Source organism: Kogia breviceps, chromosome 10 (assembly GCF_026419965.1).
Source record: "Kogia breviceps isolate mKogBre1 chromosome 10, mKogBre1 haplotype 1, whole genome shotgun sequence".
Taxonomy (NCBI): domain Eukaryota; kingdom Metazoa; phylum Chordata; class Mammalia; order Artiodactyla; family Physeteridae; genus Kogia; species Kogia breviceps.
The window spans coordinates 54092892-54112450 of record NC_081319.1 but is presented as its reverse complement, the minus strand read 5'-3'; the positions used below and the strand labels follow the sequence as shown (position 1 = coordinate 54112450).

Here is a 19559-nt window from a genome sequence, read left to right as displayed (position 1 = left end):
ACAAAAGACCTGTATGCAAAAAACTATAAGATACTGATGAAAGAAATTACAGGTGATACAAACAGATGGAGAGATATATAATGTTCTTGGATTGGAAGAATCAACATTGTGTAAATGACTATACTATCCAAAGCAAACTACAGATTCAGGGCAACCTCTATCAAGCTACTAATGGCATTTTTTCACAGAACTAGAACAAAAAATTTCACAATTTGTATGTAAACACAAAAGCCCCTGAATAGCCAAAGCAATCTTGAGAAAGAGAAATGGAGCTGGAGGGATCAGGCTCCCGGGCTTCAGGCTATACTACAAAGCTACAGTAATCAAGACAGTATGGTACTGGCACAAAAACAGAAACATAGATCAATGGAACAGGATAGAAAGCCCAGAGATAAACCCACGCACATATGTGGTCACCTTATCTTTGATAAAGGAGGCAAGAATATAAAGTGGAGAAAAGACAGTCTCTTCAATAAGTGGTGCTGGGAAAACTGGACAGCCACATGTAAAAGAATGAAATTAGAACACTCCTTAACACCATAGACAAAAATAAACTCAAAATGGATTAAAGACCTAAATGTAAGGCCAGACACTATCAAACTCTTAGAGGAAAACATAGGCAGAACACTCTACGACATAAATCACAGCAAGATCCTCTTTGTCCCACCTCCTAGAGAAATGGAAATAAAAACAAAAATAAACAAATGGGACCTAGTGAAACTTAAAAGCTTTTGCACAGCAAAGGAAACCATAAACAGGACGAAAAGACAACCCTCAGAATGAGAGAAAATATTTGTAAATGAAGCAACTGACAAAGGATTAATCTCCAAAATATACAAGCAGTTCATGCAGCTCAATATCAAAAAAACAAACAACCCAATACAAAAATGGGCAGAAGATCTAAATAGACATTTCTCCAAAGAAGATATACAGATTGCCAACAAACACATGAAAGGATGCTCAACATCACTAATCATTAGAGAAATGCAAATCAAAACTACAATGAGGTATCACCTCACACCGGTCAGAATGGCCGTCATCAAAAAATCTAGAAACAATAAATGCTAGAGAGGGTGTGGAGGAAAGGGAACCCTCTTGTACTGTTGGTGGGAATGTAAATTGATACAGTTACTATGGAGAACAGTATGGAGGTTCCTTAAAAAACTAAAAATAGAACTAACATATGACCCAGCAATCCCACTACTGGGCATATACCCTGAGAAAACCATAATTCAAAAAGAGTCATGTACCACAATGTTCATTGCAGCTCCATTTACGATAGCCAGGACATGGAAGCAACCTAAGTGTCCATCAACAGATGAATGGATAAAGAAGATGTGGCACATATACACATGGAATATTACTCAGCCATAAAAAGAAGCGAAATTGAGTTATCTGTAGTGAGGTGGATGGACCTAGAGTCTGTCATACAGAGTGAAGTAAGGCAGAAAGAGAAAAACAAGTACCGTATGCTAACCCATATATATGGAATCTAAAAAAATATATATGGTTCTGATGAGCCAAGTGGCAGGACAGGAATAAAGATGCAGACGTAGAGAATGGACTTGAGGACAAGGGGAGGGGGAATGGTAAGCTGGGACGAAGTGAGAGAGTGGCATGGACATATACACACTACCAAATGTAAAATAGATAGCTAGTGGGAAGCAGCCGCATAGCACAGGGAGATCAGCTGGGTGCTTTGTGACCACCTAGAGGGGTGGGATAGGGAGGGTGGAAGGGAACAGCAAGAGGGAGGGGATATGGGGATACATGTATACATATAGCTGATTCACTTTGTTATACAGCAAAAACGAGTACAACATTGTCAAGCAATTATACTGCAACAAAGATGTTAAAAAATAAAAAGATATTTAAGAGGTGATGCGCGTCCCCTCCACCCAAGCAAGTGGCTTGCTTCTGCTGCTCCCCCAGCCCTCGTGCTGTTTTCACGTAAAGACGTCAAGAAATGCACTGATATTTGTGGAGCTCCTGCCACCCCACTTCTCTGATTCTGCTGTTCCATAATGCAGGACCTCGGACAGTTCCCTAAAGCTGGGGAAGGAACAGTTTGGGGGAGGGGAGCTGCTCACCTCCCGCCCCAAAAGAAAGGGCTGTGGGGGATGGATGCTTCCAAGGGCACCAGGTTTCTATTAAGTCAGGAGGCGCCTTGTGAATACCTTCCTCTCGTTTCCTGGTCTCTTTCTTTTACTGCTTCCTTGCGTCTTTCTTGATACTCTTATCATAATTTCTGTCAGGATGTGACCTTAAAATCAGTTCATGCAAGGGTACCAGTTTTATTTTATTTTATTTCTTAAATTGAAGTATAGTTGGTTTACAATATTGTGTTAGTTTCAGGTGTACAGCAGAGTGATTCAGCTATATATATATATATATATATATATATTCTTTTGCAGGTTCTTTTCTCTTATAGGTTATTATAAGATATTGAATATAGTTCCCTGTGCTATACAGTAAGTCCTTGTTGTTTATCTATGTTATATATAGTGGTGTGTATATGTTAATCCCAAACTCCTAATTTGGAAGGGAGGAGAAAGCAGACCCTGTGGGGATGGGAACAAAAACTAAAGAGGGGATGGGAGGCAGGACAGCATGGATGAACATTAAAAACATCGTGCTAAGTGAAGTGAGCCAGTTACAAAAGGATAGTACTGTATGATCCCACTCAAATGAGGTACCCAGAGTAGTCTAATTCATAAAGTAGAATGGTGGTTGCCAGGTGCTTGGGGAGGTGGGTAGGGAGTTATTGTTTAAGGGACACAGAGTTCCAGTTTGGAAAGATGAAAATTTCTGAATGGTGGTGATGGTTGTACAATGATGTGAATGTACCTAATGGACTGTAGACTTAAAAATGGTTAAAAGGTTGATTTCATGTTATGTACATCTTAGCACAATAAAAAAAAAAAATGGTTTAAGGCATGTGGTGGAGGATAGTTTAGTTAGTTGCGTGGAAGACTTAGGTCTGGCAGGAAGCAGATTCATCGTCACTGTGAAATTCAGGGGCAGAGGGCAGAGTGGGGATGGAGGGGGCAGCTGACCGTCAGGCCTCCCCAGGATATGCCCTTCTCGCTGGCATCTAAACTTGAGAACCTGGAGTCCTTCCACCCGACTGAGGGGAGGATGAGTCCTTCATTGGGAACCATCTTAAGTGTACAGCAGACACTCGCGATTCCTGCTCAACCAGGTGTCCTAGGGACCTGGCAATGAATGGGATTCCCCTTCCCTGGAGGAACGGCCCCACAGCCTTTCTAGGAAGCCTGAGGGATTAAAATGGAAAAGTGTTAAGGGTGACTTGCACATAACTCAGCCTTTCAGATCGGGATAAAAAAACACCTAGCACATCTGGTCACATGGAGGTCACAAGCCTCTGCAAGAAACCAGAAGAGATTGTGGTGCCCAGAGGACCAGCCATGGATGAACTCCAGTGGATTAGGTCAGTGTGTGTGTTGCAGATCCACTGGGCCTGCCCCTTGTTCCTGCCCCGTGAACAAGGGATCCTCGGCTCCCTTGTTCAAGAGGGGAGCCTTCCCAGACAGCTTGGGAACCTCTGTTGGGGGAGGCCAAGCCTCCCAAAGGAGTCTGGGCTGGTGGTCATCCTGGTATCCTGTTTGCTGCAGGCAAGCATCTTTTCTGTGGGTTATTTTTGTCTCTGGCTTTGGCTTGTTTTTCCCAGTGCTGCTCCTTGGCTCGTAACATTTCTTCCCTGGTTTATTAAAAACTGAGATAAATCACCTAATAAATCTTGGCTAAGTTTTTTCCTTCAAATCTCCTTGACAACTGCCAAAGTCACAAAGTTGCATATTTCCCACAGTGGGAGGCTAACAAAATAGCTGGTGTGCTCAGAGAAACATATAGATCAAGAAAACAAAGGGAAAATCTTTAGTTATGCAGAAGCCTCCCACTTCTGGTACTAAATTTACTCGCCTGGGTTTGATTTTAAAGAGGCACAACAGTACCTGAGCAGCTAGCAGGAGGCACCACGTCCATGAGCCTAGGAAGCAGACCTGCTTCCCTCTGCGCCCAGAAGAAGATGTGCATAGATTAACTGTCTTTCCTTGCTGATGGGACGGTTACTGGGTGCACTTCTAGCATTTAATTATTAAAGCTCTCCCGTCCCCCACACACATATACACAAACCTCTGCTCCTTCAATTTCTTAAAACCATTGAATCACAGAATTCTGGCATTTGAAAGGAATTCAGCCATCCTCTAATGTCTCCTTTTATCATCACAGAAGCACAGGATTCTAAGAATATTAAAAGTTACCTATTCTGATGCCAAATCTCCCCATCAGATGTCTTATAATTATAATACACAAATCTACTTGGCATCCCAAGAGCACTTTACACATACTTCCATTTGTACTTGGCTCATTCGATGTAACTATTTCCTTTTTAAAAGTTCAAACTTTTTGTATTTTTTTGAAAAGCAATATGTTCACACAACTGGTAATTTGAAAGGTAAAAGAATATATAACCCTATCCTATAGACACCTAGTTCTCCACAGAGGCTACTGATAACAATTCCTTCAGTATCCTTCTTGGGATATTCTATGTATATATACTTAGGTATGTTCTTTCCTTCCCTCCTTTTTACACAAAGGCTTTTACACTGGTCTGCACCTGCACTTCAGCATATTTTAGAGATCTTTCTGTATCCAGCTTCATTCATTTAGAGAGCTCTGTGGCATTCCATTACAGGGAGGTACCATAATCTAGGGACATTTTGTATTACAAATAATGCTGCAATAAATAATCCTGTGCTTATGATATTTGGCACCATTATTTCCTTCGGATAGGATCCCTGAAGTGGAATTGCTGGGTCCACAGATATGCACACTTGCAATTTTGATAAGTATTGTCAAATATCCTTTCCTAATTTCTGTTCTCACCAGTAGGTGATAATACAGCTTCACCAACAATATGTCATGAAACTTTTTGACTGTTGCTGTAATTATATATTTACCTGTCTCTTCCCCCGGCCCCATTCCCTCATTAGAATGTGAGACCATCAAGGTTCCTCAGAACCTAACATGTTACCTGGTACATGATAGATTCTCAACGAATATTTCCTAGAGCTCGCTTCAGCAGCACATGTACTGAAACTGGAAAGATGTCAAAACATAGCATGGCCCCCGCGCAAGGATGACACAAATTCCTGAGGCATTCCATCTTTTTAGAGAGTAGATCTTAAATGTTCTCGACACACCAAAGAATGGTAATAGGTGAGGTGATCATTTCTCAATATATATGTGTATCAAATCAGCACATTGTACACCTTAATTTACACAATGTTACATGTCAATTATATCTCAATAAAGCTGTGGGGGTAGGAAAATGAATCCCTCCCCCAAATAAATAAATATACATTTGAGAAGTACATAAATGGATGAATGAATGCATGAATGAATTATAGGGCTCTTTAAATCAGAATTAGAAACGATGATCCGAATTTTCTCCACTTTGTGAGCCTGGATATGCTGCATTTCACTTTATTTAAGTGCCATTCATTTGTACAAATGTACAAGTGATGGAGGCAAATTTGAAACCAGGACAATCTGTCCTCCTAATTCAGACTCTTCGCCAATAATGCTATACTGTTTCCAAATGTCACATTTCCCTCTGAGGACTGTGCATCATGTTACTGGGGTGTCAGAGCATAAGAATCCCATGGAAGAGACAGCTGATTGCCCCCATTCTTCCTTACTAATAGAACCCCAATTCTCTTTGGGGGTGACAGTATGCTCAGCTAGAAAGGCACTTTTACCAGCCTCCCTTAACCAATGAGATGCAAGCAGAAGTCACTAGAAGGTGTTTTCTGAGAAGGTCTTTAAAGGGGAATGACTTAGCTGGTGAGTACTCTCTCCCATCCTTCCTGCCTGAGATACAGACATAACTGCTGGTGCCCTGGCAGCTATCTTGAGAGCTTATGAAAAAAAAGGATCACACTATACTACTCAGCCATGAAAAAGAATGAAACAATGCCATTTGCAGCAACACAGATGGACGTAGAGATTATCATACTAAGTGAATTAAGTCAGAAAGAGAAAGACAAATATCATATGATATCACTTATATGTGGAATGTAAAAAATGATACAAATGAACTTATTTACAAAACAGAAACAGACATAGAAAACAAACTTTTGGTTTCCAAAGGGGAAAGGGGGGAGAGGAATAAATTAGGAGTTAAGGAGTAGCAGATAGAAGCTACTGTATGTAAAATAGATAAACCACAAGGGCCCACTGTATAGCACAGGGAACTATGTTCAATATTTTGTAATAACCTATAACGGAAAAGAATCTGGAAAAGCGTATATACATGCATTTTTATATACATGCATAAATATATATATATATATATATAAAACTGACTCACTTTGCTGTGCACCAGAAACCTAACACAATGTTGTAAATCAACTATACTTCAATTTTTAAAATTTAAATTATTAATAAATAAATAAAATGCAAAAAAATGGGACCAAACCATAAGAATAGACAGAGGGGATTTCTAGAAGCCTGAGTCTCTGTTCATGGAGCTACCACATCAGCCCTCAATTGCCCACCTCAGGACTTCTCTTTAGGTGAGAAAATAATATCTTGAATAATTGTTTAAGCCACTACCTTCCAGGTCTCTATTAGTCATGGTCAAAAGCAATTCTTCTCTGATATAAGCCCTCTCTAACACTCACTTCCTTACTACACTTAGAGGACTCACTCTCACCCAGCCTTCTTGCTTAAGAAAAATCAGAGAACCATGCTGGCTGGCGTTACTCTGCCCTATGCCCTGATAATGTGCGTGCTGAGGACTCCTCATCCCTGTCTGCCAGCCTAGCATGGTCAGGTCTGTGGCTATTCGTTCCAGACCAGGGTGCGAAATGTATTACCCAGTAACTATCTGGACACTGACTCCAAACTCCTGGCCTGTACTGACTTCTCATCACCTCCTGGCCTCCCCAAAAAAGTGAAACTGGGGTCAAGAGAGCCCAATAGTTAGCATCCATCATTATTTCCTTGCTCTTAGACTCTTTTTTTTTTTTTTTTTTTTTTTTTTACAATTTACAAATCACATTTGTGAGCAGTGTTTCTTTTGATTGTCACAACAACTTAGACCAGTGAACGGGGACAGTATTGGTTCGTGTCCCCATTTTAGAGCTCAGGAAACAGAGGGTTGGAGAGTCTAAGTCATTTTCCCAAGGCACACTGCTGGGATGCAAACTTGGCCCTTTGGCACCAAGGTCCACACTCTTTTCAATATGCCAAGGGTCCCAAACCACTTCTTCGATTCTAACGTCACAGCTCAGTTCAGGCAATCTCTTTGGAAGCAAATTAGACTGGCCACCAACTGCCTGTCTCTGTCCAGTATCTGATTACTCATCATCACCAAAGGGCTGATCTACTCACCTGAATCAACAGAACGTCTACGTGGTGTACAAAAAAAACAGTTAAATAAACACCATCTGTGTCCATTGCACACTTATTCTCTATAATAGGCAATGATGACATGAACAAACACTGATAATTCTGTAAACATCTAACAGATGAATCACTTCCATGAGAACAATGGCAGTTGCTTCACTGCTGCTCTGAGCAGGATGGAAGACAGTGACAAGTGAGTCTGAGAAGATGCTGGCACTCAAAGAAGAGAAGATACAAGGAGAAACCAGCTCCTCCCAATTGGTCAAGAGAGGCTTCTTGGGGAAGATAGAGTGTCAGACACTCTTTAATTCAGGAAGGAAACAAGTTCAGGAAGATAAGTGCCAGTTCAAACAGAGGCAGAAATGGGAGACTAATAATAAGAGCACGATCTTTGCACGGAACTAGACAGAGTTCTTCAATATGGAAAACAGAAACTGGCTCTGGCAAGGGCATTTGCTGAAAAGATCCTGGGTAACTTGCTTAATCGCCAAGAATTCTGGAGGCCCAGGCTCTGAAAATGGACAGAAACAAAGAGATGCGAGGCAGCCAGGACCACTCGAAATCCCAGCACACAGTCTGGCAGTGGACACAAGTATCCCTTTGCTGTTTCTACAATAATGCTGTCTAACCAACAGCCACAAACACTCTGTGAAAGATGATAATAAGTGTTTGTGGCTCATGTGTCTGGGACACTCAGAGTCTGGGAGGCAGCTCTGGAATCTTGACTGGAGCCCTCGCGAGACTCCAGCTTGGCTGCTATTAGCTCTCCTGGGCTGGTGTCGCCTGGGGTGACTGGGATGACTCAGCTCTGCCCACATGTCCAGACCAGGTGTATTCTCATGGCAATGGCAGAGGAGCAGAGGAATTGCAAAGGCACGCAATATCTCTTGAGGCTCAGAACTGGCAACACCATCACCTTATTGGCCAAAGCAAGTCACCATACAAGCTTGACTAGGGAAATAGACAGCCTCTTTAGTGAGGGCACTGCAAAACCACACAACAAAGGACCTGATACAGGGGTGAGAAGTTGGGACCACTGATGTGATCATCCTACTACTCATAGGGAACCATCATTAACACGCCTGACATTTCTGCCCTAAAACTGTGCAAGGCCTCCATCACTGCCACCAGCACATGGTGGATTCTCCATGCTCCTTTGCATTCCCAGGTCCAGATTCAGGGTCCAGGCAGGTACATCAGGAGAGTTGGGACTAGATGGTGGTGTTGGACACTAAAGGCATGGAAACACAGAAAAGCAAAGATATCGGGTTTTTTCACTTCCTCGGGAGGAGACGGGTTCTGCCTTTCATCAAGACCTATGAGGTGGGGAATACACCAAAGGTAGGAAAGAAGTTCAGATGCTGGATAGCCAAACATCTGACGGTTGTTCCTTAAAGCCACTCAATAGCTACTGGAGTATATTACAAAATGTCCCCAATTCTTCCCCCCTCTTGTATCCACACCTCTCATCATATAGCCTGCCGTGGCCTCCCTTCATCGGCAGGGTGATCCATCTCACTCTTCTTGTGCTCACCTCAGCCTCTGGGGTGTTAGCAGATGCATCGTAAGCAGAGACTTGCAGTGGGCTTGCTCATTAGGGCTTATTCTCTTGAACCTCTGCCCAGGCTACACTGACAGAGAATGAGAAGCGTGTGGTTTGTCTCAGCCTAGATCAGCCAGCCAACAGATAGACAAGCCACAGACAGATGAGCAAGCCCAGCCTAGATCTGCAGAACCATCTAGCCAACCCCCAGCAGAATCAAACACATGAGCAATAAACACTTATTGTTATATGCCCCTGAGGTTTTGTGGTCATCTGTTAACAAGCATCCCTGGGACAACAGATAACTGATACAGTCTGCCAGCAGGTTGCATATAAATAAACTCATTTCATTCTCGACCTACAAGGCAGATATGAGAATTTTCATTTGCATGGAGAGATAAGGTAAGCTGTCTAGGGTTGCTTGGGCTGGATTTGATAGTAGTTTTCTAACCGCAGAAGCCACTCTCTGGATAACCTGACCCTGGAACATAATTAGAAAGAAGTGGGTTCATGACCCTGACCTGAACTTCTGGGACAGAGCTTTTCCTCACCTCACCTGGGCCAAAAGTGACTCTGAAATGAGCCAGGAAGACTTGGACAAAAACCAAGAAGCTCTTCCAAGGCTAATCCCATTGGAGTGAACTCTGGGAACAATGCAAGGTCATTCCCTGTCCTGGGAAGTTCTTGAAATCAGGGAACCACCAAGGACATGGAAATACTTTATGGTTTCTCCTTGCAATAGGCTTGGCTATGACAGGATTTGGTCTGTTCCCTGTTCTTGAAGGACTAAGGATTTTATACATACAGATAACTCCATATAACCTAAGCTAGTACCATAGGTACAGTGTGATGTGACAAGGATAATCAGGATGCCCAGCACATAGTAGGTGCCTCCCTTTCCCTCTCACACAGGTTTATAGGATCATACCACCAAGTTTTTTTATTTGTACAAATCACAGCTCTTGGGGCCTGACAAACCCAAAGTTATGTGTTGGTTCAACATATATACTATAGGCCTACTATGCACTAGCTGCCAAGAATACCTAGAGGTGACCTGGAGAACTTAGACTCTAGTGAGAAACAAAAGTTCTCACAACCAGACTTAATTACTAATCGAAGGTAATGTTAACATCATGCCAAGAACCACACCTGGGGAAAGATAATGAAAATGTCAAATTTATGTTATGTTGAAAGGTGATTTTATTCATTTAATCTCTATTAAAAGGTATAATGACTGATTTTCCATTTTTATAAAGAAAAAGACACCATTTTAATTTCCTGCACTGATGAATATATTATAAATTTTCTATTTTTAATTCACAAAAGCTGAAATCTATATTAGCTTTGATACACATCTCCTTTTGCCTAAGTCCACAAAACTATAAAAATCCTACTTTACAGCTGAAAGTAAAAACTTCATAATAACATAAAAGTTAAATTTATTCATTCATTTAAACTCTATTAAAGACATCACAAATTATTGTTTTAGTGCCTTTGAAAATAAATAGCCTTAAAAGGTAAAGGATATTTTTCCAGGGCAACTCCTGTCTGCAAAACCACATTCTGAGGGAAAATTGGCAGAAAGCTCAAGGCAAACATGAGAAGGCCAAATCTAGAGAAAGAGTTTCTATAATAACAAAGTTGAATTGCCAAGAAGACCTTAACTTTATTGCTTACGTGCACCAACCGGCCTTCAACAGTAAGACCCAGCTGTATGATTCCTATCACCTCACGCCAGGGGTAATTCTGAAACCATTTCAAGAGCTTCCCAATTTCATTCTTGCCCTCGAAGTCTTTTCTTGGAAGAGGGCGTTCTCTCCATCCAGGCCGTGTGCTCTCAACACAAGCCCTACCATAGAGATCCATGGATTAGCATCCAAGGGAGCAATTCTTCATCAAAATGGCCAGTGGCTGCGCAGCAGGAAGGGAGCAGGGTTCAGAGGGAATGAGGCAGGAGATGCTAAGTCTGAATTAAGGAAAAGTTCTGAGGAAGAAGGATGGTGAGCACAGAGATAACTGAGCAGGTGAGGCAGGCCTGAGTGTGATTCCATCCATCGGCTGGGGACATGCCTACAGGCAGCAGGAAGGTCCTGAGTGTCTGCAAGGTGGGAGCTGGGTAAGGAGGAGACCGTGTCCAGCACATCACAGGGGCTCAATAAATGTGCAATGAATGGCCCATTTGACTACACTGGACCAACAGCTTTGGCTGTAGTGATTCTGTCCATAAGGTGAAACTCACAAAGTCAACATTATCCTTGAAAATCCATCAAATGGCCCATGAAATATAGGACTGTTTCTTGCATCTTGATGGCTAAATTAGTTGCAGCCATATCTACGTGCTCCAGATCGGAAACCAACATTCTGGTACCCCGCTGTCAGCTCATCACAGGCAGGTTTTACTCCAGTAGTGGAACCCATGGCTATGTCTTCAGACGAGTGCCAGATGAAGCAGCTGGCTTGTGTAACAGATCATGTTGTGAGAAATGACACATACCGTTAAGCACCAAAAACACACTCAGTGTAGCAAGAGATGTATATTACAAGAGGTATGTGGGGACTCAGGCCAAGGAGAGCAGATTGACCTCTGTGACAGTACACTCAGTCCAGGATAGAAATTCACAGTGGTCTCATGGGAGCACTGAGAACGATCCTTGCTCCAGTGAGCTAAGGACTTGATGAGGGTCAAGCAGCCATTGTGTCTGGAAACATACAACAGATCAAGGTCAACAAAAACAAAAACAAAAACAGTTCTACAGACAGAAAATCCGCAGAGCTGGCCAGCACTGGTGATTTGAAGGCACAGGCTTTGAAACAAGTCCCAGATTTTCTGGGAGAGTCCCAATTCAAATATTTTGTCACATGATAATCCTGATCTGAGCCTTGAAAGATAAGTAGGACTTAAATATTCTGCCAAGCAAGACAACCAAACAAAAGACAACCAGAAGCAGGGAAGGGAGCAACAAAAAAGCTCTCTTTTTTCTTCTTTTGCTCAAAGTGTCAGAAGACACATGCTCTGTGAACATATCCAACACAAAGTAGGTCCCGAATAAACATTTATAAACACTGAAGATTTCTCCCTACTCAGCTCACCATAGGCCTTAAAATTTCCATAGCACACAGTCTTTCCTTGGGTTAAATCACTATGGTGGACACAGAGATGCACCACTCAGATGTCTCTCTCAAGGAGCGTGGGCTGCTGACAACCTCAGCTGTTAATGTCTTTAGAGTCTCATCCTCCACTTTCAAGACAAAGTTGAGCTCTCACGGGTGGTCCCCAGCCAGTGACTGAGCAGGACAGGCACTAACCATTTACACCCAACACAGGACCCTATAAAGGACCATCTTGCTCCACAGTTCTCTGTTGAGCTGGCAGAGGCTCTATTCAACCTGAACCCTGGTCTTACAACTCCCATTGTGCAATCCTGCTTCATACTCTTCTGTTTTCCCAGGTGTGACTCCCCAGTATGTTTTGCCCTCCTCAATTCATCTCAGCATCTGCTCTCCTGAGAACCAAACCTGTAATTGGCAGTATCCTCAAAGGTTCTCCACAGAAAGACCAGTATCTCAGGACAGTAAGCCCTGCCCAGCCTTGCTTACCTTAGATGGGAGTGGAATGCTGCATAGGTACATTTTAATGGATGGAAAGAATATATAGGAGAAGCCTGGGATGTTTCCATGGTGTTATATGGCCTTAGTGGCCAAGAAAGTTTGGGGCAGTTGACAAAGCTTATAAGATGCTGTCACTGTATTAATCTTCAGGGCTATCTCTTTAGGGGTCCTGAGTAACTCCCACCCCTGCCAAACAAATACCACTTTGGACCAAGACTTTCTTTAGCCACCAAACTTTCCCTTAAAGTAGTTGAAATTTATAGACCTTAAATATAAAGCTGAATATTGCATCTTGACAATAATGTAACACCTCACATTTAGGGACTAATTCTACATTTAAAATGTAGGAATATGGCTGGATTTTAGCTAAGCATTTAAAAAAGATCAGTGGCTTACACGGGCCTGGGGTGTTTGGGTCCTGAACGCTCATCCATCCTTGATAAGAGTAAGACCTACATCCACCTGATCCCAGAGATAGCAAGGACCTGCCAGCCGGCTCTCGGGGCAGCCAAAGCAGTGGGACACATAAGGCTGCCCCTGCACCTGCTGAGACCCACAGAGGAAAGCCTGTTTCCCTCTCTTAGCAAAGGCAGGACCTTTGCTGTGGAAGAGCCCCAGGCTGTGCACCTATGAGCCTCCCCCGCCAATGGCAGCAGAGCAGGCCTGTGGAGAAACCAGAACTTTGCACCCCCTTTCTGAGCTGGGGTCTCCCTTTATCTTCCCCTCATCATGTCTCAGAACCCCAGAAGGCAGCCTTAATGCTTGCTTGTGTTTTCCCTGTGTCCCAAGAATCTGCATGAAAGTCCATTCATTTAGGGGTGAAAACCCACTTATCTCATCCCTGGAACTAAGGACTTAATCTCTAATCAGTGCAATACAAGTGCCACAAAGAAATGTTATCCACTAAAAAGCATGGACATTGCCTTGCAAGTTGGAGGATGGAGAAGGAAAGAAGTGTCTGTGCCCCCAGCAGAACTCGCCTGTCCCTGTCACCCATTCAAGTTTTCTCATGATCAACCCATGACCTAACCAGCTACTCAATATGTGTGTTTTCTTACTTCATGTCTCCTTCTACCTCACAGCTTCTTCTTACTCATCGGGTCTTAATATTTTCTGCTTTCTGTTCTTCTGTGTCTTTTCTTTTTTTCTTATACATCTTTATTGGAGTATAATTGCTTCACAATGCTGTTAGTTTCTGTTGTACAACAAAGTAGATCAGCCATATGCATACATATGTCTCTGTATCCCCTCCCACCCTCCCTATCCCACCCCTCTAGGTGGTCACAAAGCACCGAGCTGATCTCCCTGTGCTATGCGGCTGCTTCCCCCTAGCTATCTATTTTACATTTGGTAGTGTATATATGTCCATGCTTCTCTCACTTTGCCCCAGCTTCCCCCTTCCCACCCCGTGTCCTCAAGTCCATTCTCTATGTCTGCTCTTTATTCCTGTCCTTCCACTAGTTTCATCAGTACCATTTTTTAAAAATTCCATATATATGCATTAGCATATGATATTTGTTTTTCTCTTTCTGACTTACTTCATTCTGTACGACAGACTCTCACTACAAATAACTCAATTTCGTTTCTTTTTATGGCTGAGTAATATTCCATTGTATCTATGTACCACATCTTCTTTATCCATTCTTCTGTCGATGGACATTTAGGTTGCTTCCATGTCCTGGCTATTATAAATAGTGTTGCAATAAACATTGTGGTACTTGACTCTTTTTGAATTATGGTTTTCTCAGGGTATATGCCCAGTAGTGGGATTGCTAGGTCATATGGTAGTTCTATTTTTAGTATTTTAAGGAACCTCCATACTGTTCTCCATAGTGGCTGTATCAATTTACATTCCCACCAACAGGGCAGGAGGGTTCCCTTTACACCACACCCTCTCCAACATTTATTGTTTCTAGATTTTTTGATAATGGTCATTCTGACCGATGTGAGGTGATACCTCATTGTAGTTTTGATTTGAATTTCTCTTATAATTAGTGATGTTGAGCATCTTTTCATGTGTTTGTTGGCCATCTGTATATTTTCTTTGGAGAAATGTCTATTTAGGTTTTCTGCCCATTTTTTAATTGGGTTGTTTGTTTTTTTGTTTGTTGAGCTCCATGAGCTGTTTGTATATTTTGGAGATTAATCCTTTGTCCATTGTTTCATTTGCAAATATTTTCTCCCATTCTGAGGGTTGTCTTTTCATCTTGTTTACGGTTTCCTTTGCTGTGCGAAGGAATTTTCAATTCCTGCTCCTGTTTCTCTCCATATATGTCCTTGCAGGTGCTATCAAGGCCCCATCTGCCTGCCCCTAAGGCCACCGTAGCTGTGGTAGAGTTTCCAGTAGGCTGAGCTGCCCAGTTCAAGCACCTTTTGACTTCACGGAGGTCCCGTGGGTGCTTGCTCAGCTGCGGCAGGTACAACCCAGAGAGCAAAGGAGTTAATGCCCTAAAATTAATAGCCCTCAACTGATGGAGTTATTATTGCTCACTGTGATGGGGAGTATTACTTATTGTGATGGGCACTCCATGAATGAGTAAGTGTCGTGCTTCCATGTCCTTCAGGGGGACAAATCTATATGAGTCCCACATGGTTTCTCAAAGGGTCCCCAATATGGTGAGTTCCAGTTGCCTGCAGTGGCGGGCACCTCTGATATTAGTCAGGGTTATCCAAAGAGAAAGAACCAATAGGATGGATGGATGGATGGATGGATGGATAGATAGACAGATAGATAGATAGATAGATACATACATACATACATACATACATAGGGGATTTATTATAGGAATTGGTTCACTTGGCTATGAAGGCCAAGAAGTCCCACAGTCTTCCATCTGTAAGCTGGGGAGTCAAGAAGCCAGTGGTGTAATTCAATCAGATTACAAAGCCTGAGAAGCAGGGGTCCAGAAGTGTAAGTCTCAGAGTCTAAAGGCCTGAGAACTAGGAGCTCTGATGTCTAGGGGCAGGAAAAAATGGACATCTTAGCTCAAGAAGAGAGAGAATTTGCTCTTCCTTTGCCTTGTTTTTCCATTCAGGCCGTTGGACGATGCCCACCCACACTGGGTACTGAGTCGACTGAATCAAGTGCTAATTTGATCAGGGTGTTTGATTCAGAGACACCCTCACTGACATGCTCAGAAATCATGTTTTACCAGCTGGGCATCCCTTAGGCCAGTCAAGTTGACACATAAAATTAACCATTGCACCTCCCAAATAAACTTCCTACACCCACATTATCCTCTCAGAGTCTGTTCCTGGGAGAACCTATACTAAAAAAGTCTCAGTGCAAATCCCAAGAGAACTGATTGATATTTCCTCCCTTTATCACCATTGTCCATATTAAGACAGAGTTCTTCACACATTACTGCATAGGCAATCTAATCTTTGCTGCTCTTGCATTTAGACCTCGGGTCTAAACCCCTTTGGACAGAGGTCAATTACATGTTACATGTGTAACACACGGCTCTAAGAGCTGCCTCCCTAGCAGGAGGCCATGAGTGGGACCATCTTAGAAGGACTCTGAACAGGACAGGCACTCTGACCAACCAGTTTAGCCCAGAACCTGAATATCTGTGTCTATACCTAGGCCTATCCTGATAGTACAGATGGCATGGTCCCCCTCATAGGGCATACATATCATTCCAGGCGCCCAAATGTATTTGTGAGTACAAGTGACTCAAACAACTCCAGAGACTCATCAGCCACTCAACTTTGTTTCTTCTTCCTCCTAAATTTCTTCCACTAGAATATTCTGTGATGGACTCTGCCAAGAAAGGCTTGAACATCCAAGGACTTGATAGGCAAATGTGTGTGCGAAAGGAAATAGGGGTTGAGCCAGAGACAGCTGGGACAGTCATCAGATGATGATGCAAGTGTGACCCCAAGTAAAGGAGGGGGAGAGGAGTTTGCATGGATGCATGCGAGATCCTTGTGCAGCCAGAGGAAGGTTTGGCAAAGCTACTGGGAGTCCTTGAGCCACGTCTGCTAGCAAAGGATCCCCTGCCTCCTGGAATAGGTCTGCCTTAGTTTCCCCACCACACAAGTCATTGGTGGGGAGCAGCCCATAGGGAGTATGGCCTTGGCAAAAACAGGCCAGATTTCAAAGTGCAACAGGTGGAGTCAATTACATTTCCCACTCTTCAAGCTCTGGGAGACCATTCTCATGGTCACTCACGGACTATATAATTGTCCCTCCCCCCACTCAGGATGCTCTCTACTGGAGGACCATACATCTTACTCTCTCTGGAATGGCCAAATGATGTGTTTTGGCCAATGGAATGTGAACAGAAGTGAAGTGTGTCACTTCCAGACAGAAGCTTTTAGCCCCAGCATGGGGTCCACCATCTTCTTTTTTTTTCTTCTTTCCCAACAACCAGCAAAGCCCCAGAAAGAAGCTACTCCATCAACCTGAGTCCTGGGACAAGGATGACGTGACACAGAGCCACGGTCGACCATGGTCATGTAGTGCAAACCATGTTGTAAGCCATTGAGATGCTGGATTCTTCGTTACCATGGCATAACTTACCCACACTGACCAATGCACAGCTTCTGCCATCTCTCCCAGTCCTCTTATCCATCCACACAAATAGGCAAATCATCCTGACTTAGGATTTGAGAAAATATTTGTTTTCTCCGCCTGCCTTTCTCTTCACTCCCATTGCCACAGGCAAAAAGTTGAACATTTTATTGTTTGTTAGTTTTTATTGTTAGTTTTCTCATCAGCTAGAACTATTAAGAAAAATGCTTATGATTTTATATCCTGAATAGAATATTTTTTAAAGGAGAAAAGAATAGGCATCTTGATTTTAAAATCTAGAACTTCTGTGATAGAGTATATACTTTACAGCACTGCCCTGATGGATTCCTCTTTGGAAACATTTCCTTAAAATACATATCCAGCATGGCTCTTTGTTTCCATCAATCGTTTTCCATTTTGTACCATAATTCTTTTTTTTTTCCTCTTTTGCAAATCCTTTACAGTGGATTCAAGGGAATAAACCTACCTTTAAGAACTTAATGTTCTAGCTGAATTTATACAACTTCAGATGAACAGGAAAATAATCCTGACAAGTGACAAAAGATTAATAAATACAAATCCATTTTGACATCTGTTTCCTCTATTGTAAAATAAAAAGTGGAAAAAAGAAGCATCCAGCAGATGCTGGTTTAGAGCAGCTCAATTGGTCACCCACTTTCCTGCTGAATGGTGCCAGCAGCCTGGTGCTCAGGGCCTGTCTGGATTTGAGGTATGACTTTTGCTTGCCAGGGATGCAAGGGGCTTGGGAACAGTGCAGAAGATCCCCTTTGATTTAATCTTGGACTAGGATAGACTTTTGGCAAGAAAGAGCACACAGAATTTTCTGGAAAAGAAGTTTGTGAGAGTGCTGGTCTTCAGCTAAAAATAGAATCGAGGCAGAACGCTGACTAATTAACATACCTGATTATAGGGATTTCTTAAAGACAACTGCTCATGTCAGCCTTTTTCTTGTCAGAATGGTCATTGGTGATGTCCAGTCAGAAGAAATAAACAATTATGCATGGGAAGGCTGCAACTTGTTGTCCATAGGGAAAAACTGTGGATGCTTCTGGAGAGTTCCTGTGCCGGGGTAACGGGCCCTACACTTTCAGGTTACTGTTCACCCCCTGTGTCCCCTGACTCTCCTCAAATCTGGAGCCAGGTTCCTTGGTTACTCTGGATACCAAATACATTTGGTTTCTAATAGAATCAGTGGAGTGTGTTCCATTTCGGGCTTCCAGCTGTAGTAAGATACTCCAACTGGTGGAAACCAATCCAACTGAAGTACACTTGAGCACAAATCACATGAGAAGAGACAGCAGTTGAGGAAAATTATAGTCATAACTTTGCTTTAGAAGCTAAGTCGCTTGCGTGATCTCAGAAATGGTATTGATGCTCTCAGCTCTCAGCAGTGATGCAAGTGCCAGAACACATTTTTGCTAAAGAGAGTTATTAAAGTGTCTTTATCTATCTGGGGTGTGCAATCATTATTAAAAACAAAAGCAGAGAGGAAAATAATGAAGTTGAATCGTGTTCAAGGGGTTCATGGCGTGACATGTGCTGGCAGTACGATTAATACCAGCATTTAGTGGGTTCCTGAAGCATTGTGTCAATCAGTACAAACACGCCACGATGCAGAATAGCTCAAAAGGTGATTTTTCATAAGCAAGCTCTCCTACAGTGTTTCCACAGTCCGCTTCTGTAGTTTACTGTCCTGTAAGTGTGTACCTCAGACAAGGTTTCTGACACATCCACACTTGCAGGATCATAGAGGGGAGGGAGGGAGCTCCGGGCTCCACGTCATAAACATCTATCCACTCACCCTCCCTGACTCCAACACACTCAGTACTCCATTCCACAGATGAGAAACACTGAGGTCCATGAAAGTCAAATGAGTTGCCCAAGGTCACACAGCAAGTTAGAGACAACCAGAATTAAAATCCAGGACCAGAACTGTTTCTTCTCTAGAATTTATTTCATTGTTCATCAACAGCTTCAGGTTGTTGATTTTATTTTTCCTGAAGAGGGTAGGCTATAAATTATAAATAAATCAATAGGACTCCACACCAGATCCCCCAAAGGTAACTCGGTACTGGATGCCTCTGCTTTTAAGACGCAATTAAAACACAGTACATTCCCAGAAACAGATGTTATAGCAATAATCATCCTCAGGCAGACCCAGGCAAGTCTCCGCCAATGTGGGTAGAAATCATCACACAGACCAAGGACTGCAGAACGGAGGGACCAAGAAGGCAAGAAATAAACCTAAGGGTCCATTAGGAAATAGCAAATAAAGAAGACAATTGTGGCAGGTTGAAAAGTAGGCATTGCCTGTGCATATAAATGGAGCCCATTAATCTTTGAGGAAGGCAGATCAGAAACACTCGGTGCTCTGAGCTCTGCTCCCTGTTATCTGAACCCAACTCACCAACCCCTCACAGAAAACTCTGCCACGTG

The 19559-nt window shown here is 42.7% G+C and overlaps 1 non-coding gene across 1 annotated transcript; it reads left to right on the top strand.

The window, feature by feature from the left end:
• The first annotated feature begins 5091 nt into the window (after positions 1-5091).
• Positions 5092-5194, top strand: LOC131764689 (U6 spliceosomal RNA). Its single transcript, XR_009337898.1, has one exon. It is a non-coding gene; the product is annotated as a U6 spliceosomal RNA (small nuclear RNA).
• Positions 5195-19559: the final 14365 nt, after the last annotated feature.